The following is a 23,563-nucleotide window of genomic DNA, read 5'->3' as shown; positions in this document are numbered from 1 at the left end:
ACAGGTGTGAGGTGACATCTCACTGAGATTTTGATTTGCATTTCCCCATTAGTGATATAGAACATCTTTTCATGTGTACCTTTTGGCCATCTATATGTCTTCTTTAGAAAATGTCTATACAGATCTTCTGCTCATTTTTAAATTGAATTGTTTATGATTTTTTGTCATTGAGTAGTAGGAGTTCTTTATATATTTTGGATGTTAACCCCTTATCAGATATATGATTTACAAATACTTTCTCCCATTTCAGTAGGTTGCCTTTTCATGTCATTGATGGTTTCTTTTTTTGTGCATAAGCTTGCTAGTTTGATGTAGTCCCACCTGTTTATTTTTGCTTTTGTTGTCTCTGCTTTTGTAGTTAGAGTCAAAAACACATTGCCAAGACCAGTATCAAGAAACTTACCACTTATATTTTCTTCTAGGAGTTTTATGGTTTCACATATTATATTCAAGTCTTTAATGCATTTTGAGTTAATTTTCGTGTGAAGTATAAGATAGTGGTCAAGTTTCCTTCTTTCGCATGTGGCTATCAAGTTTTCCCAGCACCATTTATTGAAGAAACTTCTTTCTCTGTTGGATATTCTTGGCTCCTTTGTCATAAATTAATTGTCCATATATGCATGGGTTCACTTCTGAGCTCTCCATTTTGTTCCATTCATCTCTTTTTTATACCAGTACCACACTGTTTTGATTACTGTTTTGAAATCAGGGAGTACATCATGAATCTCCAGCTTTGTTCTTTCTCAGATTTGCTTTGGCTATCAGGGATCTATGGTAGTCCCATACAAATTTTTAGGACTGTTTGTTTTATTTCTGTGAATAATACCACTGGACTATTAATAGGGATTGCACTGAATTTGTAGATTGCTTTGTGTAGTATGGGCTGCTTAACACTATTATTTCTTCCAAATCAAGAGCATGGAATGTATTTCCACTTATTTGTCCCTTCTTCAATTTCTTTCATCAATGTCTTAGTGTTTAAGTGTACAGGTCTTTTACCTCCTTGGTTAAATTTATTCTGAAGTATTTTAGTATTTTTTATGTAATTATAAATGGATTTCTTTTCTTAAGTTTTCTTTTTAATAGTTTGTTATTAGTGCATAGAAATACAACTGATTTGGGTATATTATTTTGTATTTCACAACTTTACTAAATTTATTTATTAGTTCTAACAGGTTTTTTTGGTGGGAACTTTTGGGTTTTCTAAATGTAATATGTCATCTACAAATAGTCTAAGTTTTACTTCTTCCTTTCCAATTTGGGTGCTTTTATTTCTTTTTCTTGCCTAATTGTTCTGGTTAGGACTTTCCAATACTATGTTGAATAAAAAAGGTGAAAGTGGGCATCCTTTTCTTGTTCCTGGTGTTCAAGGAAATGCTTTCAGCTTTTTGCCATTGAGTATGATGTTAGCTATAGGCTTGCCATATATGGTTTTTATTATGTTGAGGCACCTCTATTCCCCCTTCATTGAGAGTTTTTATCATAAATGGATGTTGAATCTTGTCAAATGCTTTTCTACATTTATTGAGATGATCATAGGATTTTTATCTTTCATTTTGTTAAAGTGATGTTATATTGATTGATATATAGATGTTGAACAATTCTTGCATCCCTCAAATAAATCCCACTTGATCATGGTGTATGATCCTTCTAATGTACTATTGATTTTGGTTTGCTAATAATTTGTTGAGGATTTTTGCATCTGTTTTTATCAAGGATATTGGCTTGTAATTTTCTTTCCTTGTAGTGTCCTTATTTGGTTTGGGGATCAGGGTAATGTTGGCCTTGTAAAATGAGTTTGGAAGTGTTCCCTCATCTTGCATTTTATGGAGGAGTTTCAGAAGGATTGGTATTAATTCTTTGATTTTTTTTTTTTTTTGGCATAATTCACCAGTGAAGCTGTCTGGTCCTGAAATCTTCTTTCTTGGGAGGTTTTTGGTTTTGTTTTGTTTTGTTTTATTATTACTGATTCAGTCTTTTTACTAGTAATTTGTCTATTCAGATTTTCTATTTCTTCATGATTCACTCTTGGAAGGTTGTATGTTTCTAGGAATTTGTCTATTTTTCTCTAGGTTGTTCAATTTGTTGGCATAGAATTGTTCATAGTAGTCTCTTATAATCCTTTGTATTTCTGTGGTATCAGTTGTAACTTCTTCTCTTTCATTTCTGATTGTATTTTCCTGAGCCCTTTCTTTTTTTTTCTGGTAACTCTGGCTAAAGGTGTGTCAATTTTGTCTTTTCAAAGAACCAGCTCTTTGTTTCATTGATCTTTTCTATTGTCTTTGTGGTCTCTATTTCATTTATTTCCACTCTGATCTTTGTTATTTACTGCCTTCTAAGTTTGGGATTTATTTATTTTTCTTTTTGGAGTTTCTTCAGGTATAGGGTTAGGTCATTTGAGATTTTTTTTTTAAGTAGTCATTTATCACTATGAACTTCCCTCTTAGAGCTGCTCTCACTGCATCTCATAAATTTTGGCATGTTGTATATCTATTTTCATGTATCGCAAAGTATTTTTTCTTATTTCTCTGTGGATTTCTTTATTGACCCATTGCTTGTTAAGAACCTAAGTTGTTAATGGTGTTCTTGAGCTGCCAAATTCTTGGATCCTGTCCTACTTTTAGATTTCCTTTCATAAAGATAATACATTACATTGTTATGTAGTCACTTTGACTTAGGGATTTTTGTTTGTTTGTTTGTTTATAACTTACAACAGAAAGCATCTTAACGAATACAGCCCAACCCCCTTGGTTGATTTTCAGCTTTGCTACTCTGTCTTGGAAACTCTAAAGACAACATTCTCTTCCCTTCAGTCAACTAGGATTCTTCAGTTGTAGGAAAGAGAAAATCAGTTCAGTCTTACTTGATCATCATATGGTTCCATTGTTTCATATAACAGAATATTCCTGAGATAGAATGAACCCTAAGTGTGATATGATGGGAACTCTGGTTCCATTCCTCTATCTTTTTTCCCAGCTCTATCTTTCTCTTTTTATCAGCTTCATGTTCAGCTGGCCTTGCAAGCTAACTAAGTGGGTGATTCTATGTCACCCTTCCAGAAGCCATTTCCTACCGCTTCACACCTCTACACTAGATGGAAATTTACTTTTGGTTAGTGTGTAATAGAGATCCTCTGATCTCAGAGATCAAGGTTCTGAGTCTGGTTTAAAAGGTAGCTGTGTAACCAAGTCCTTGCTTCAGGGGTGTTTGAGAATGAAACTTTTTCTCCTGATAGGAGGAAGGCATATGAGGAAAATGATGCTTTGTGCTTTGTGCTCCCTCTGCCCCCTGCTGCTGACTACAAATGCATAAGAATGGATCTGCTGCAATAATAAGACAAAGTGAATTATGGACTTGTTGCCTAAAAACCATTGAACTTAAGCCAACAAACTCTCATCTCTGATGTATTTTTTTAACAGTAACCAATTACTTTAATTGGGCATTTTGGTTACTTTTAGCCAAAAGTATTCTTAACTAATGTGTCCTACTGGCAGCAACCAGAGTTACATGCTTCCTTTACATCCAAGGGAAGAGAACTCACCTCTAACTATACCCAATGACTAAAAGTCCTAAACCTCATTCTGATTGAACCACCCATGCACCAATCACTATGGCACTGGGGATGACACACCCTGATTCCCTTAGTCTGAAACGGAGTCAATCTCTACCAAGCCAAAAGTGTGTGTGGGAAGGGGGGGATATAATGATTTGTAGGAATAAACCACAATATCCACACACCTCAAATCACATAAGCAAGTATTAATAAGCACTGTGGTGACATGGAGGTGTACCACTTAGGTGTTTCTTCAAAAGATCTTTGGGTGGACATATATTCAGCTGATGGCCTCCAACTTTGGCACCTGTGGGCCCACCACGGTGTTTGTACTAAGGCGGGAGTATTAGATTCAGGCCATTCCTGCTCAGCGAGGGATTCCTGTACTGTTAGTCTCACTCTTGAACTCCACATTGGCCAGGCTGAGACTTTCACAGAATGCTGCTCTGTGAGCAACCTAAGGCTGCTCTTAACTGATTCTTTTTCCTTCTCCTGTCAAAAAGGCCAGACCTACTATTCTTTTTCATTCTCCTACAAAAAGGCCAGACTATTGGTCTGAAGAACTCCCCACCTACTCCTGATCTTCTTCCACTTACTCTGCACAGGCATTTCCCCCAATAAATCTATTGCATATCTATTTCTTTCATTGCCCAAGATGCAAGCATCTACTGGATAGTTCAGTGCTACACATGTTTGAGCACATAATTGTCCTGGGAGTGAGTGCCTCTCTCCTGAGAGTGAGTGCCCCTTGACGACCTCATTTGCATCCCTAGTCCCAGCCCTGCAACAGAGTAAATAAGTCAGACTTTCAGGCTAGACAGTCTTGATCACAACTGCTCAACTCTGTTGTTACAGAACAAAAACAACCATTGACAATATGCAAACAAGTGGGTATGACCATGTTCCAAAAAAACTTTATTTACAAAAACAGGCAACATCCCAATGGGGCCTGTTGGCCAAAATTTGTTAACTCCTAAGACAAAGGATTGATTGGAGGTAAAGGGAAAATAGAGTCAATTAAAATGTTCAAATGAAAAATAATGATGAGCTGATGATGATAAAGAAAACAAAAAGGAAACAGTTTTTACTTTCTTCATATTATAAAATTCATACATATTAATTTTTAAGAAGTGGAATTTGTAGGAAAATGCAAAGAAAAAAATCAGCCATAAAATCATGAGCCATTTTTATGTGATTTCACCTTTCAATAATTTTCGAATTTTCAATAACTTTCAGTAATATTGCAAATTCTCTGTAATTGTGTATTATTTTACTCAATATTATTATAACATTAACATGTCCTCATACCATTCAAAGATCTTTGAAGAATTATTTCTGATGGCTGTACAATATTCAACTGTGTATTCTGTAATTTACTCAGTTTTCCTTTATTGATATGTTTAAGATTGATTTTAGTACCTCAACAGAATGGGAACTTGGAGATTAATAAGATCTGTTTTCATTTTTTTTAATATATTTTGAAATGATTTTATAGTCCTCAATATTTGGGAAAAGTTTTGGAGGTCATGACCTTTTTAGGAAGTCACAATAACATTAACATCTCCAAAATCTTGAGAATTCTGTAATAAAAGGTGAAAACTCCTTACCTTATTTTAACCCAGAATTTCTCAAATACACTTGCTTCTTAAATCATGCCTCCCTTTATTCTGGCTGAAGACACGTTGTATCCTCCAGGACTCAAGGAAAACACTTTGGAAAAAACTGCTACAGGGATTGTCACTGCAAAATGAAATTAGAAGGAAAGCAGTATTAGCACAATGCAGTTCTATTAAAAGTTCAAATGACATGATGGCTTTAATAGGTAAGCTTTCTGGAAGATAATCAATGGCTGTGAATATAATGTACTTATTTTTCTTCTGTTATTTCTAAAGAACGTTTTTTTATTGAAATTAGGGAAGGGATTAAAAATATGTCAGATAGAGATTATAGATGGCCACTGAACTGAGGCAAGAAACGAATTTATGAATCCTGCCACAATTGCAGTCTCAAAGTAAATGAAAGAGTTATAACTTGTCGGTTTAAGAGTTATAGATTTCCATAGTTAGAAGCAAATGATAAATGATGAGCATCGATAGGATAATTTTGGCATGGAACATAACAGCTGAATATTATTTATATTTTATTATATATCAAGGGTATTGCAGTGTTAAAATTTCATCTCGAAATATAAATCTAAAGACATATTAATCTGCACCTGTATTTCTGAAATAGTAAAATCCTCAAATGAAATTGGTACTTGGCACATTTGTCAGTTCATTGATACTCTTGTCATTTTGTGGAAACAGAGAAAAGAGAAAGAACATTTTCTATTTTACAAGGAGTTATGCTTCATATTTTTCATGAACTTATATTAGCAAGAACCAATTGAAGATTCTTTTGTTGGGTATAGTGATTTCAGCAGCTGTCTGTGAAAGAAAATTAGTATTTTATAGCCAGTGACAAAAATTAAGTCTGCATTTCTAAACACAGGAGACTATAAAACATCAGCAGTACCATTACAAGAAGGCCAACTCTGGTCTGTATCCTATTTAAAAAAAAATTTCAGACTGTCATATTAGGAAGATGAGGGTGGGGAAGGGTATAATAAAGAGTCTGAATTAAATATCATAAGACTTGCAAGTGGAACCCAAACCTCATATAACATCTCTAGTTTTAAAACTACCACCTTTACTCAGTCCGTTGAGCATCTGACTCTTGATTTGGCCTCAAGTCATGATCCCAGGGTCATGGGATGGAGCCCTGCATTAGGGTTCCTGCTGAGCGTGAAGCCTGCTTAAGATTCTCTCTTTCTCTCCCTCTGCCCCTCTCTCCCACTTACATTTTTTCTCTCTCTAAAATAGATAGATAGATAGATAGATAGATAGATAGATAGATAAAACTAGCCACTTTTACGATTAAAAGTTCAAAAGGAAAAATAAATAAAATTAGAGAATTACTTAGTCTTAACCTCTATAGATCTTGCCCTTGCCCTCGATTATTAAACGAGAAATGATAAACAGGAAAACCATGTGCATGTTTTACAAATAATCCTCGTTCATATTTGTATATATGCATATAGATGCCCCTTTGGTTTCTACTTCAGCAAAATGTCTATGTAAAAGATGTTTCCCAGGATTGCTGGTTGATTAGTGTCATAGCAGCAAACTCTCTGATGTGATCTCTGCTAAGTACGGAATGCCCGGTAATAGTTAAATCTGCTATAATAGACATTCCATTAGCCTTACTAACTCATTGCCTAAGCTCTTTCAAGACTGAAATTCTGATCCCATTTACATTTTATTAGCAGCAAGTTGAGCTTGGCTGCAGCATATATACATTTATGATTTCAGTTTATTAATCTTATTCTAGATCGTGTTTTCCAAGTATTTATTTTCTGTGTAAAGTCCTCCTTCCTCTGATTGGACCAGATCAGCATTTCTAAAAGTCACAAGGGAGTTTTTGGCTTATTATAGAAATAGGTATTATAAATTATCTAAGTATTTTTTAAGAAAAAAGGAAGCATCGACATTGAAAAATTGATCATGGACTCTTCTGTCCTGTCTCTTCCATTGCTCTTCCTTTACCTCAGTGCCATCTGGTAATATTTGAGTGTGGGCCATTGGGTTTCTGACTCCCCATTCCCCTTGTCAAAAGCACATGCCATTGGTCTTTCCTTTCTCAGAAGGAGTAAAGTGTTTCTTTCAATATCATACACCTATATGGGGCTGGTACTATAATCTCCTGGAGTAAAGTTTACTTTCAAAAGAGCTGTAAATTCATGCCTTTTGGTAATGCAACTGATCTCAAATATACAAAACTAATGGAATATTGATACTGTTTTTCTAAATTAAAATTACATTTCTGTAGACTCCCGGTATGAACAGAGCAGCATGGGTCACCATTGTCTCTCTTCCCTCCATATAAAAGCGAAAGTAAATGAAGAAATTTAAGTGAATATCCTTTTCAGTAAGAAGATAGGAGACAGGTATAATCAATAAATTCTAAGATAACATATGAGGGGCATAAGCTTCTAGAGAAAACATAGCAAAATATCTGTATTACACCAGAACAAGAAAAGATTTCATAGACAGGACACAGAAAACAATAAGTATAAAAGAAAAAAATAATGAATTAGACTTCTTCCAAGTCAAAACTTGTGCTCATTTAATCACACTGTTAAACAAATAGGCAAACCACACACAGGGAGAAAATATTTGCCTTAGATATACTTGGCAAAGTGCTTGTATTCAAAATATGTAAAGAGCATCTATAGTTCAATAACAAAATACCAAATAATCCTATAAAAATGGATATACCCAAAGTTAGCTAAACTGCAAAGTCTTAGGGCACAGTCTTCCACAAGATCACTCTCACTTCTGACACCAATTTCAAGTTTGGTGGGGGGTGGTTCCAAAACCACCTTCATGTTCAATAATTCTCTGGAGTATTCACAGAACTTACCAAAAGCTATTATACTCTCGGTTACAATTTATTATAGAAAAAAAATACAGAAAATTAGTCAAAGAAAGAGACTGCTAGGGCAGAGTCTGGGTTGGTCCCCATTTTGAGATTTCTATTGTCCCCAAGATACTTTACCCTCCCAGCATTGATGTTTGACGGTATATACAGAGTACTGCCAATTTGGAAAGCTCATCTAAAGTTTGGGATCCATACTTTTTAATGGGAATTCATTACATAGGCATGATTGATTGATAGATTGATTGCCTACATGGTTGATCTCAGCCTATAGGTGAACTGACTCCACATGACCCAAAGCACCCAGCCTCCATTCATAAGGTTGATCTTTCTGTGGCCAGCACCCATGCCCTAAACAAAAGTATAACATAAATTACTTCCCAGAAAACAAGCACAAAGGCCAGAACTTTCCTTGGCAACTTTTTTACTACAAATAGCAAAGGGACCCTCTGCCAAGGAAGATATGTGATTGATTAATATGTACACCAAGTATTGCTCAAATCAGTAGTCATCAGGGAAATGCAAATTAACACTGCAGATACCACTACAGTCCACTAAAATGGACAAAATGAAAATGATTTGACACTGTGAAGTATTGTTGAGAATGTGGACCAAATAGAATTCTCATACATTTCCCATGCAGATGTAAAATTGTAGAAAACTTTGTGATAAAGTTAAAAATACTTATGGCCCAACATTCCACTGCTAGGTCGTTACTCCAAATTAATAAATGTGTTTTTCTATGAAAATATGTGTACAAGAGTTTTCATGCCAGCTTTAGTCATAATAGTGAAACCTAGGTAACAACCGAAATTTCCATTAACAATGGATAAATGGCTTGAGGTTTATTCTTACAATACAACACCAATCCTCAACAAAAAAGAATAAACTGCTGTCTTACCCAGAAGTTTAATGGATCTTAAACAATTTATGCTGAGTGAAAGAAGCCAAATACAGAAAGATTCCATAGTGTATGATTCCGTTTATACAAATCATAGGACTGGCAAAGCTAATCTATGGTGATAAAAATCAGAATAGTGGTTGACATATAAGACAATGGGGTGGAAGAAAGTAGTGACTGACAGGGAAGACACTCAAAGAAACTTTCTGGTATGATGGAAATGTTCCATAACTTGGTAAAGGTGAGGGTTACAAGGTATAAGGCATAAGCAGTTGTGAACTCGTCAGCTTGAACATTTAAGATTTGTGCATTTCATTGAATGTAAATTACACCTCAGTTTTAAATCCACTTTCTGAAAGTGAGACTCATGCAGAAAAAGGCAAGCTATACCTTCTTTGTTTGGAGTGATGGATGGGAGCTGTGTGTAGCCTTCTGCTGGACCAGGGAGATCACAATATAGAAATGCAAAAACTACAGAAAGATATGAGCCAATGGAGAGATGAAATGACTTGGCAGAACTAAAAGAGGAAGTAGACAAAAAAACAAAACTGTCATAAAAATAAAAATAAAATTGGAAGGAGTCCAAGGAAGGAAAGACAATAAAGAGAATATAAATTAGTAATGTGTCAGGGCGGTGGGGGGGGGGGGGGGGGAACCTGGAAATGTTAAGAGTTAAAAAGCATTTAGAAAGAAAAATTATAGGTAAAGATAGATACAGGAGATAAGTGAAGGAGATCCACTATCCACATATTTATAATTCACAAAATTATAAGAATCAATAATGGAAAAAGAAATAATTCTATAATTCAATGTTTTTACCATTATAAAAACATCCTGAACTCTATAAATTGACTGGGCATCCTGTGTACCAGAGAAAATTGAGCCAAATGGCTCAAAAGAAACTTAGCGTTAGAAAGAAATAGAGACTGTTTCTAAGTATGGGGACCATTGAGCTGAGGATGCCTTGTAAAAAAGACAAGCTCTTCTTCTCAGATAAAATGGATGTTACACACCCCTACATAATAGCATGATAGTGTATCATTTCTCAAGGTGCTAAACAGCAGAGTGTTGGGGCTAGCTTATACCTGCTCCCAAGAGCCAATTGTTAGAGGCAGGAAATTTTGAGACCTGGTTTTTAAATCATTGATAGCCTGAAATTAGCCATTGTGAGAGTATTTACACCATGTAATTGGTAAACACTACTAATCAGGGCACTTTCCCTCCCTCACTGGTTTAGCAGCACATCCCTAGTTAGAAGTATCTGTTTTTGTTTCTTCTAGTTATGTCCTTATTCACTGTTCTGGAGGTGCCCACAACTTAGCCTGGTGTTTGCAGGTTTCATATGGTAGCTGGGGAACATTTTGCAATATTGAATAACTAATGTTACTACTAAATTTGCGTGCCTGTAGGTATCTTATATTGAACATTGAATGTTAGGATTGCGTATATTTAATTTTTGTGAAACTAATGAAATTTCAAAAAGTAAATTAGAAAGTTAACATTATTTTTTAAAGTTTACTTAAAATTTTTATGTTCGGTGATGATAATTTATATTTAGCCTTTTAATTTGAATATATAATTTTAACATTGTAGAAGAAAATTAACTTCCTTGAGAAATATTTGAAAACTAAATATAAATAATTTTTATGTTTGATTTAAAGTTTTGATGCAAATGTATTCAGATTTCATATTTGATTACTATTTCCTTTCACATTTAACACCAGATCATTTTTGGCAACAGAACAAAAATTATGTGAAAACCTTAATTATTACAATATATTTTTGTTCATGGTTGCTAGAGGCTGGGGAAGTGGGAAATGGGGAGTAAGGACTTAGTAGCTGTGGGGCTTTTTGTGGGGGGTCATAAAAGTGTATTGCAACTATATAGGAGGGTGGTTGCACATTGAGAATGCACGGCCACTGAATTGTTCACTTTAAAATGGTTAATTTTATGTTATGTGGATTTCACCTAAATAAAATTTTTAAGAAATAAATAAAACAACATAATGTTGCTGAAAGGAAGGCAAGAAAAAAATTTTAGGAGATAAATATATAATAATTTATGAATTATGAATGTCTTATTTTATTATTTATTCAAACAGCAGCATATCAACAAAACATCCAGACATGTGCAAGAGTAACTGAATTCTGTCATTTTTTAACTATTTTTCAGACTCTTAGTCATATAAGAACTATGTCTTTTTATATATTACTCAATGTTGTTATTATGAACATTTATTTGTCAGGATAGAAGAATAAACATTTTATTGAGCCTGCTAACCTCAATCAGTGTAACCTTTCAGACATACAGTGTAACTTTTCAATATTTAGATATATAATATGTTGGCCTGGATTTGTGCTCCCGCCTGAGACCCTACCCACCAGTGGTAGGGATGGGCCTGTTCTACAGCATGTGAAGCATCAAAAGACAGTGCAAGGAACAAAGACCTGGGAAGTTCTAGAAGCAGGAGAGACTGTTAGATAACAGAAGATACTTACAAAGTGCAATTTTGGAGTAAATGGTGAAATTCTCAATTATGGATTAACTTTTCAGTCTGATTTCCATAAACTTAATGTGCTTGATTCATTTAGTGATGTTTCAGAAGACAATTCACACAGAGGAGAGTATTTTAGAAGTTTATTACATCAGCAATATCATTGCAAAGGACTTTGCCAGTCTCTTAGAAGAAAATATTATGATAGATGGAATGTCTGAATATCAGTACTTAAAATAGGTGATTGTTTATCCATCAGTTAATAGAGATTTACCTAACCACTGATATTTTTAAGGATATTCAATAAAATAGAGTTGGAGAAAAACAATTCAATAAGATAGAGTTGGGAAGGTTTGTACCTTAAATTAAGACACACAACAGAGCAAAGAGCTAAATAGCATATGGCTGCCATAGAAAAGCTAAATGATCACTTGGTAAATTTTATCTAGAGTTCTTGGTGCTATATAGAACTGTACCTTAAAATGGCATTCACCAGGATGACTTTCCACCCCCTGTCATTGCGCCCAGTTTTGTCATTTTGAAATAACACGATAAAATCCTCTGGTAGCCCCAACTACAAAATAATTGTTATTCTCAGTCCTTTACAAAACATCAGAGAACTGCAAACATTTTGAAAGTCAGGGAAGTGACCTCAGTTTGTGTGTGTGTGTGTGTGTGTGTGTGTGTGCTCACTCTCAGCACTCAGGACTCCAGCTGTATTGAGGGCTAATGTCACATTACAATTCGAGGAGGGTCTGATTGACAATACTGCATGATAGCCCATCCAAAAAATTAATCTGTGTTGGAAACAGTGAGATGCCCTCAAGACACTTAGTCAGTTGGCTCTTTTTCACTTTTTCTTAGAGATAGTAAGGATTACAGTGATTCTCCTCAGTCCTTGAGAAAGGAGAGCACACAGACATCAGAACAGCAACTTATGTCTGTATTTTCAGCAGGTCAGCCATCTGATCTGGGAGCTTTAGTTTTCTTTGCAATCGTACTGAAATGTCGGTTTTGTCAAAAGATAGCATCATATCTACGCCGAATGTCTAGGTGGTGGGGCTGTGCTGGGCTTTGGCGACATTATCTATGATGATGGAAGAGCCTGAAAGGTGATCACAGAGGCATTGTTGCTGTGTCCAAAGCATCTTCCTTTGTCAGCTCTTCAGAAACTCCTTCGTAACCATGGAGTTCGAAATCATCTTTCATGTGAAACATTTCAAAATGTCACATTACAATTGTTATTCTTCCAGAGAGGGTTGCATTTTCATGGAGCAAAAAGAGCAAAGAGGAGAAGTGCTTTTGAATGTAAACCCTGAGAAGGCAGAGACCAATCCTTCCTCATGATCTGATAGCTATTTTAGTTCTCAAAGAGGCATAGAAAGATCCAAGCTTAGGCATGAAATAACTTTTAACTTCCTGTACCCTAAATGATTGGAACGGCCTTGACGGTGAAATCTCACCTGAAACCTTCATGCCTCCTGTTTAGTTTCTCTGTTCCCTCCAACCTGCAGCTACACTCCACATTCTTTGACTCCATCAGTGACCTTTGTAATCAAAGGATAAACTGAGTCTTAGCATCAAACCAAAGTCGCAACTCCCCCCTCCTCCTACCAACTCTGAGACGTGGGAGAACGACAACCTTGCCTTAACTTGTCTCTTGCAAAACACAAAGGAAAATACCTTTGCAAGGAGAAAAAAAAATCTACCTATATATATATGAACTATAGCAATAGACTGTCAAAAAGAGCACATGACAGGAGAGGGTTCATTCATTTCAACCCTGAAAGATCAGAGGGATGATAGAGAACAGATCTTGAACATAATCACTTTGGGTTGCAAGAGAGACCTTAAACTCTGCCATTGGAGTTGTGCCCTGTCTTGAAGAGAAAGATCACAGCTCTTTCACTTAGTAAGAGATAAAAATACCCTGGTGTAGAAGAGCGAGGCCTAAGAGCTATCATTTCCCCTCTGACTTCTGCTTGCTGCAGTCTGCTGAAAGATGTTACGGCTGACCGACCCTCAAAAATAGACACTGTGATGGTGATATATTGTGGCCCTTGAAGAATTTAATTGTCAAATTGACATTTATCAAAAGCTTTAGTGCGTTTGAAAGATAAATTGTGCAAGTTTGGTCAGATCAAAGAGCCCTGTTCTTCTCCATTCATAGTGCAGGCAGCTTCCGCAGGCGAGTCATGTGTGAAAAATGATCCCCTTCCAGGCCCACCCCTTTAAGCACTGCACTGGTGACAGATAATCACAAATTTAAATGGTAGCCTCCTCTTCAGAAAGTTCTTAAAATAATGGAGAACCCATTGAGACCATTTGTATTTGAAAGGAGTGCTAAATAATTTAGTGTTCGAGAGCAGGATGCGCTGTGCTGGGCAGATAAATGATGAAACCCCAGCACAGACTCTCTTCAGCAGTTGCCACACTAATTACAGATCAATTACTTCCCAGTTGTTTGCAACCTTATCAAAGAATGGTAAATTTACTGAGAGCAAAGTGTGATAAGATGACTTTTCATTATTACAGTAGATTTGTTGAAACAGCTCTGACACTGAGATTAATAAGAGCTCTCCCAGAGGTAATAGGATCCGTGAGCATATAGGGAGAATTTAAGAGCTGAAAACCGGATGCTAGACGCTATCATAAAAACCCTTCCTCTCATTAATGGTTATCATGAGTGTGTTCATAATGCAGAAATAAGGCAGGGAAATGATCCATTCACTGAAAGTTGCCTAAAACAATGTAGGTCTTTACTCCCAAAGAGGCACGCTGAAAATCAAAGGAAAGTAAAAGCATTTGGGTTTGGAAGCAAGAGAAGAATGTGTGTGTGTGTGTGTGTGTGTGTGTGTGTGTGTGTGTTTTAGCTGGATTCCATTTTCATTAAGACAATCCCAAAGAGATAGTCTGTCCAATGTCAGTATAAAAGAAAATGTCAACGTTTCTGAGGTGGATGTCAGTGGAATTATAAAGAGCTGAGGCCAAAAAAGATTTGGGGTGGCTTCTAGGGTCACACATAGCAACATCCCTCCTGGGAGAAAAGCCCGGGAGGAAAAATGAAGGGTTCATAGAGGCCAGAGAATCTTTCAAAATTTGAATAAGTAATGTATAATGTTCTTCACACAGTGCACGGTAGTTATGGAACGCTATTTTTGTTTGGTTTGGTTTGGTTTTTTTAACTGAGAAAAAACTCGTTGAGGAACACTTCCACTGGGTTAATTTTAACACCAGTGTGCCAGTCTACTAACATTTTAGAAGCCGTCTCCACACCTCCTGGTAACCCCAAGTCTAGTGGGCACTTGGAACTCTTGTAGACTTGTATATTCAAATTTGCAAGCTATTGCTATTTTAAATGCATGCTCTGGTCACAGGAATCTGTGGGAAATGATGAGAAACTTCCACCGTGACTTGGGTAACTAGAGTAAAATTTCAAGTTCCAATGGAAATGGATGAAGAGAGAAGCTGGGAAGCTAGAGCCAGCTTTTAAGGAATGGGCAGGATTTTATAAGACATTTTAATAAAGTCTTCCATATTTTTTTCCTGTCTTTTCAAGGAAATATGAAACCATAGAGTAAAGGTCATATCTCTTTGTAAAACTGAAAACTAGTCAGGAAAAGGAAGAACCAGGGGCTGTGAGGCACCATTTAGTAGTAGGATGTTGATCCTCACCCGTGTTGAGTGTTGCTGATAGGAAGATGAACTAAATATGGTTTACCAGAAAGTGATGTTCACCTGAACTTCTTAGGAGTTCTAGTCTATCAAGTTCTGTAGTTATCCTTATTTTTTGAGTGGATCCAAATAGGTTAACTAAATCCCAAGGACAGAAAATAATTCCTCCCAGAATACCTTCAGAACAAAATTTGAAGCCTTGTTATAGATTTTCAATGCCAGTGATTCTATTCCTTCAAGGATAAGCCATGTTGAGTTTGAAGACTTTTCAAATACAACCAAGAAAATTGGGAAAGAGGCCAGAGAGAGAGTATGTAATATTTACTTTGGATAAATGAAGGGAAAGATGATAATGACTGGGGAAAGATAATATGAGCTTGGTCTATTTCAAATTTAATTCTTATACCTGCAGACTTAATTCTTACACATCCCTATGGAAAGGTCTTGGGAATAATTGCCAACCAATCAGTACATTTTTCTGAGCCACGGAGACCAAGAAATCAAGATGAAAAGTAAGTCAATGTGGCATCAATAGTAATGTTTGTTTTGTGGATTCGTTTTGTGTGTTTTTGCCACTACAAAGGAATAAAGCAAAAAACTATACAAGAATAATAAAATATCTTCTTTAAAATTTTTCATTAGGGCGCCTGGGTGGCGCAGTCGGTTAAGCATCCGACTTCAGCCAGGTCACCATCTCGCGGTCCGTGAGTTCGAGCCCCGCGTCGGGCTCTGGGCTGATGGCTCAGAGCCTGGAGCCTATTTCCGATTCTGTGTCTCCCTCTCTCTGCCCCTCCCCTGTTCATGCTCTGTCTCTCTATGTCCCAAAAATAAATAAACGTTGAAAAAATAAATAAATAAATAAATAAATAAATAAATAAAATTTTTCATTAGCCAAGAAATCTAAAACAAATATTTGTATTCTCTTCTAGTCAATGGGCTATTTGTAAGGTGATAATAGAGAAGAGAAAGCTCAGAAAAGCCTCTGAAAACCACACAATTGTATTTTCAGCCCAAATTTCTCTCCTCTGCCTCAATCCTCTCTGCCTTTCCCATCTCTCTTCCTACTTACTGAATTTGATCTATTTCACTCTTGGTGGTTACTTGGACATAGGAGCATACTGCTTTCTTTACACATTCTTGTTGTAAATTTGTTTTCCTTCATTTTAAAAATCGGGCTGGGAAAACTCTGGTGTGTGTATGTGTAAGTTGCTATTACACAAAGGGGAGAGGAGAGGAAGGGAGCTGCTGTGGTATATGAATTACACATGTTGAGAATATTTAGCATGGACTGTCTTGAAGCAGATGTGTTTGATGTATTCAAACACGTGCATATTCAAAAATCACGAGAGGTGTTGGGAAAGCTGATCAGTTCTCTGCATACTTCCTGCCCAGAATGTCAGAACAAAGGATCACTTGATGAAATTGAAGGGCAGAGATTTATGAGGGAAGGGGGTACAAAATGAAAGGAAATTCCACTTCACATTACATTCATTCAACCTTCTGAATCTGCTTCCATGGAAATCCCTGACTTAATACTGTGGTTGGATTTTAATAAGGTTAATTTTCTGACCGATTGTACCACTCATACAAGCTTTTGCTGAGATTATGATAAAAAATAAGAAAATCTCTTGCTTTGGGTTGTAAACCATCCTCAGAATGATTAACTTGATTCTATGCGTAGTGTTGGCAGAGTTATTCGAGGGAAGAGTGGGATTTATTTTCCCTCCTCAGAAGCATGCTTTGGGATCATCATTGCACTGGATGAACCTTTGCTTCAGAAAATCCTGTTTATGTCAGCCTGAAATCCACTTTGTTGAATCCATTTTGGTGTTAGCTGCCATTTTCTAAAGCATTAGGGCCAGCCCCATTTTAAACATTTATACTTTGTTTCCATGATAAAAATAATATGTGATCATTAAAGAAAATGCAGAAAATTAAGGAAAGAGGGAGAAAAAGTACTATCACTTAGTTTTAGCTACTCTTAACTTTTCAATACATTTTTGTCTATTCCTGTATTTCCTCTACAAAGGATTTGTTTTCCTTTTTTTTTTCCTTGTTGGTTGGATGGCTTGTATAATATATAATCATGCTTATTTAGAATTTTGCATCTTGCCCTTCTGACTACATTTTAGTAGAAGTATTTTCTACAGTATTGCATAATCTTTATAATCATTGCAATGGTTGTATAACATTGCACTGATATCATAAACTGTGGCTTACTTAACCATTCCACTATTATTGGCTATTGAACGTGTTTTCTATTTTTTACTATTGTTTAGAATTGTTTCCTTGGAATAGTGGTGTTACCAAGTCAAAGAACATGAATATTTTAAAAGATCCCACTAATTTGGAATGCTAGTAATTAGAAAAAAAAATAGATTGATAAATTTGTTTGATTCCATGTTTCAATATTCAAATAGTAAGGCACCTCTTTAAGTAGGAGAGGAATAAAGACATCACTTGTAAGCCATTTTGAGTAAACTAATGTCTGCTTGTGTTAAAGATGGGACCTGAGATCTATATCGTGTTTCAATGCCCTTAATGGCTACCATTCCAAGCCAAGTGGCCACCATGTCTATGGGCCATCAGCTTCCAGACTAGTTTGTTGACTCTTGTTATCAAACTTTGTCATTTTTACAAAGAACATTTTCAAGTTCCTTTTGTGAAAAACATCTACAGTTGCTGCACTGAAGCTTCCTGATGGTATTTTTCTTTCACTACTTGTGTAAAATTGAATTTGCTTTCTTTTGCCTCTTAGGTGACAGAATAAACTCACCCAGTCACACTCAAGGGCACATCTGCTAACTCAAACAAAGGGAGTTGGGTGGATTTCAGAAAGAATATTTTAGAGTGGGGTGGGGGGGGGGTAGGGAGCAGGGGAAAGGGGAAGAATTTAGATCATCTTAAGTGGATTTAAAACAAAAAAGATAATTAGACCACTTTGAGATCTCTCACCCACAATTGCCCTGGCCTGAGCGCCCTTGTCAAAGAAAAAAACATTCCACCAGGGAGGCACAGGGCAGGCACTGTGGCAATGAGTACTACTGTAGCCCTGTAGCCTGGGGGGGTCCCCTTATATTATCACAGCAGTAGAACCAAGAGGTCAAAATGCCACTTTCTCTCTATGGCAAGTTTGGGACTGTCCTCATTCTGCCCTGCCCTGAGGTCCTGCCCACCTTTTGCCCTTGGTGTGCTTACACTTGTGCTAGGGTGTTAGGTCAGTGCCAGCTGTGTCACACAGCTTCCTGTCAGGAAGGAGATGGGGAGGGGGATGTCAAGGATTGTAAGTAAAGCTAAAGCGATGGGTTTCCTCTACCAGGGAGCTTTTACGAGAGAAAAATGAGGCCATACTTGAAGGAAGCCTGTAGGCAAGTTTCATTAGTCCAGTTTTGTAAATTTGTTAATAAATTGCCAACCTTTAAAAATTGGGCACATTCACATGAAAATTTAGGTTTTTTATTTCTCATTAAGAAATCAAAAGTTGGGGCACCTCAGTGGCTCAGTTAGTTAAGCATCCAACACTTGATTTTGGCTCAGGTGATGGTCTCACCATTTGTGGGTTCAAGCTCCACGTCAGACTCTGTGCTGACAGTATGTAGCTTGCTTGGAATTCTTGCCCTGTCTCTCAGCCCCTCCCCTGCTCACTCACTCTCTCTCTCAAAATAAATAAATAAGCTTAAAAAAAAAAGAAAGGAAATCAAAAGTTAATACTAGATGGCACTTCCATAAAGTAGTACTCTGAGAAGCAACTACCCGCCCCCCGCCCCTGCCCAGAGCATGTGCCCTGGCCCCTAGGCACCTGAAATGGTGACCTTCAAGATGCAAGAGCATGCCTAGGAAGAAATGTGGAGTATGAGATCCTAAATCAAGAGTGACACTCATCATCAGGGAAATACAAATCAAGGCCACACTGAGATACCACCTCACACGGGCCAGAGTGGCTAAAATGAACAAATCGGGAAACGACAGATGCTGGCAAAGATGTGGAGAAATAGGAACCCTCTTGCACTGTTGGTGGGAATGCAAACTGGTGAACCGCTCTGGAAAACAGTGTGGACATTTCTCAAGGAATTAAAAACAGATCTACCCTATGACTCAGCAATACCACTACTAGGAATTTGCCCAAGGGATACAGGAGTGCTGAGGCATAGGGGCACATGTACCCCAATGTTCACAGCAGCACTTTCAACAATAGCCAAATTATGGAAAGAGCCCAAATGTCCATCAACTGATGAAGGGATAAAGAAGATGTGGTTTATATATATAATGGAATACTACCTGGCAATGAGAAAGAATGAAATCTGGCCATTTGCAGAAACATGGATGGAACTGGAAGTTATTATGCTGAGTGAAATAAGTCAGTCAGAGGACAGATATCATATGTTTTCACTCATATGTGGATCTTGTGAAACTAAACAGAAGACCTTGGGGAAAGGAAAGGGGAAAAACAAATAGATACAAACAGAGAGGAAGGGAGGCAAACCACAAGAGACTATCAAATACAGAGCATAAACTAAAGGTGGATGGGGGAGTGGGGGACAGGGAAAATGGGTGATGGGCATTGAGGAGGGCACTTGTTGGGATGAGCACTGGGTGTTGTATGTAAGCCAATTTGACCATAAATTATATTCATTAAAAAAAAGAGTGACAGGGCGCCTTCAGTCTGGGTGGCTCAGTCGGTTGGGAGTCCTACTTCAGCTCAGGTCATGATCTCACAGTTTGTGAGCTTGAGCCCCACGTCGGGCTCTGTGCTGACAGCTCAGAGCCTACAACCGGCTTTGGATTCTGTGTCTCTCCCTCTTTCTCTGTCCCTCCCCCTCTCACACTCTGTCTCTCTGTCTCTCTCTCAAAAATAAATATGAAAAAAAATTTGAAAAAGAGTGACAATATATTGCCTTTCTCATGGATGCCATGGTCTTTTTGTTAGGGGTCAATGTTACTGGCTGCTCTAACCCTTTGACCATAATAACACTCTCCAGAGCTGTTTGCACTTACCAATACAGATTTCTCGTTGTTTACCTGCCCAATTACATACAACAATCCTACTGACATGAACAATGGACATGGTTTCACATCATCTTAAAAGAACAGCATAGGAACTTCCCTTTTTCATTAACTGAAATTCTGTGAAATGTTTTGCCCATTGCATTAGTGTGATAAAAACCCAGTCACTAAAAGCTGATGTCTACAAGAAACTACTGACCATGGTTAATTAACCCTGGGGAGTAAAACTGAGGTCTACATTGGGAAGAATTGCTTCCCATCACATCACATTTTCCAGTGAATTGATTTTTTTCCCCAGCATGTAAAGGTGTAATTTTCATTTACAAGAAGTGAATGTTCATTTTTATTTAGTTAATCATTTTAATATTTTTAAAAGTTTATTTATTTTGAGAGAGACAGAGTGCATGCAGGGGAGAGGCAGGGAGAGAGAGAGAGAGGGAGAATCCCAATCTGATGTGGGGCTTGAATTCACAAAACTGGGATCATGATCTGAACTGAAATCAAGAGACATTTAACTGACTGAGCCACGTAGGTGCCCCTCAAATGTTAATTTTTAGATAACATATGATGACATGGGAGAGGGGGTTTAATGTTGAATAAAAAATCAGAGTACAATATCATGTATACAGCAGGATTCCAACTTTATAAAAATGGCATTTAATATGCATATGAAAAGTCTAAAAGGGAATAGTTCATAGTGTTAATTGTGACTATCTTTAAGTGGTGAGATACAAGTAAATTTTCTTCCTTAAAGTCTGTTTTGATTATTATTTGGGGGCTGAGACTATTTTGTCCAGGAGAATGGTATTCTAGAAACTCTTATAATTATACAAATTGAAGTAGCATTCTAAAATCTTTCTTTAGAAGATACCAGTTGTTAGTATAATGAGGCTATGCTCTATATTGGTGAAATTAAGCATTCATATCAGATACTTAAGTATAGCTATTTGTTTCTCCCCCTAGAATAAAAGGAATCGTACTTCCTTTTATATTTCCAGGTCCAATATGGGGCCAGCCCATTTCACAGACAACACAGCTGAGGAAATGCCAGGAAACAGGAATGAGAAGGGTAGACAGTACATCTGATATACTTTTGCCTGTGATGACTTTTTAGCTAAATAGTAATTGTATCTCACTCTCTCCCTTCTGGGTTTCAAGGGAGAGGGATACATAAACATGGCAAATGGAGCTGAACATAATTCATTCATTAGTATGGAAGGTAAAGTCTGTCTTCTCTCTTTATTGCTTGTGCCATGTGACTAAGCAAGCATCTCCAACAATAAAGTGAGAAACTGGGAAGCATTTTACGATAAGAATTTTACCAAAGTGTGGGCAGTCTTCTACAGAAACACATAGACACTGCATTAATAGATTAGTTTTTCATTTTGAACTCATTAATAAATATTAAGTACTATTTATTAACAGGACAACCAGACCTGATATTTTTAAAAGTTAACGTCAAATTTAGCGATATCCATTGATATTCACGGGCAGAGATGTCAAAGGTGAGAGTGTTCCAAAACTTTTCACTGATTTATTTATTTTACCAAGAAAAAGCACTGCTTTGGATCAAAGTTAAGCTAATTACCAGAATGTATTTAGACATCCCTAAACAGAGGCTGGGATGTTTATAAACATCTCTTGCATTCTTGTCTGGAAATGAAACAGGGATACACCATTTAGAAGCCCATGTAAATTATTCCTACTAAATCACTGAGCAAGTTTGAAATGACTTTACAGCAACGTTTGTCCCTCAGGTATCAACTGTGTCTGGGTGCCCACAGAGCTCTGAGTGCCTGATTGGCCCTCTCAGTTCCCTGCCTGGCTTCATCTCTTTCTCAGCCCCTACTTCAAAAGCAGATGATAAAGGCCATTCTCTCAGGCATATTTTCTAGCTGCAACTATTAACTTTTTCTTCTCATTCTTTTTTGCAATTAGAAAAAAAAACACACAGAGTTCTTTTCCCAAATCATTGCTTCCTTCCGGCTACAGATGGGGCCATCTGCTCACTCTTCATTTCGACAGAGGCGGGAAAGAGGCAGCCATTGTGTTTTCTGCCCCATGACCTCTCATCCTTGTGTCCTTGCAAGGACACCCCAGAAACACACTTGTCACATTTTAAGTGAGTGAGTGGGTGGAAACTGAGAATTAGAAATTTCCTAGCTTTTTTTTTTCTAATCAAGGAGGGTCTGTTTTGCCAGTCCCCCTCCGGTGGAGAAGGTGTTTGGGTTTGACAAGTGTCTCTCTTTGTGGCGGGGAGGCCCAGGGTGATGTGAAGACAGACAGAGAGGGACCAGAGCTGGCTTGTTCCTTCGTTAATTCAATGACCACGAAAAGTAAACTTTCCTGACACAGTTTTGTGGTTCACTGCTTTCATTCCCCCTGTCCTCCCTGAGCACAGAACAACTTTTAACTTTACCTCCGTAATTAGCCGGCCTCAGACAGCTGAAATTTAAATCCCTCTGAGAGGTGGTAAAAACATTTTAAAGAGCTACGACAAAAACTGTTAGCCTGTACCACATTTTTACAAACCTCTGAAATCCCTTCTTTTTCTTTCAAAATTCTTCCACTTTGAATTAGAAGAAACCTTGGCAGAGTAATAAATACTTAATTCTCGATAGACGGTTCCTAAATTGCTCAGGCCAACTTGTAAGTAATCCAGCCTACAAAGAAAAATGAACTACCCTATCCGTTTACTGTGCCCGTTAACAATCTAATTCCTAGAAACATCACACTTTCAAAACTTTACCCTAAAAATCTATTGCTCTCAGGCAAAATGCCAGTCACCCTATTAAAAATCCTGAAAAACGGATTGGTGATCAAGACAAAAACCACACTCGACATTAGGGGCTAGCATCTGACTTTCCATTTACTCCACAGGCAAAGACTGGCTTCTGATGCAATCCATCAACCGTGCTTTAAATGAACTGGTATAACACTGGTGACTTTCAAAATCACTAAGAAAGCCAACTTTGGAGAGAATTTACCGAGTAATGAATCCCCATGGATTTCTCCACAACTCTATTCTTCTTCCTCCAAAGCTCATCTCCTGGATCTCTTTCCCTAAATCAGTTCCCAGCACCCCAGGGCTCTCTATTAATCCTTCATCTGGCTCTATCACCCCCTGCTTCAGACCTATTGCTTCTCCCTCCCTATTGCTGCCAAGCTCCCAGGCTCCCCCACCTCTCTTGAAACATACCCAAGATTCCTGCCAGTCTCTTGATACAAACTACTAATCTGAGACACCAATCCTAATTCAAGTTCTAGGAGAGCGTCCGAAAGAGTCTGCTAGTGTTCTCTGTCTTCAAGAGTCTCCTAGAGAGGATACCCTGTCTTTACCTAAATCCTAGAAATGAGTCTAATAGTAGAGATTCTTTACCAGTCCAATCACAAGAAGAAGGCGGCTGCCAATTTCTCCCATGCAGTGGGCTGGCCCTGGCTATAAGTATATGTGTGGGA

This window comes from Prionailurus viverrinus, chromosome A1 (assembly GCF_022837055.1).
Source record: "Prionailurus viverrinus isolate Anna chromosome A1, UM_Priviv_1.0, whole genome shotgun sequence".
NCBI classification, from domain to species: Eukaryota; Metazoa; Chordata; class Mammalia; order Carnivora; family Felidae; genus Prionailurus; species Prionailurus viverrinus.
This window is presented reverse-complemented; position numbering follows the sequence as displayed.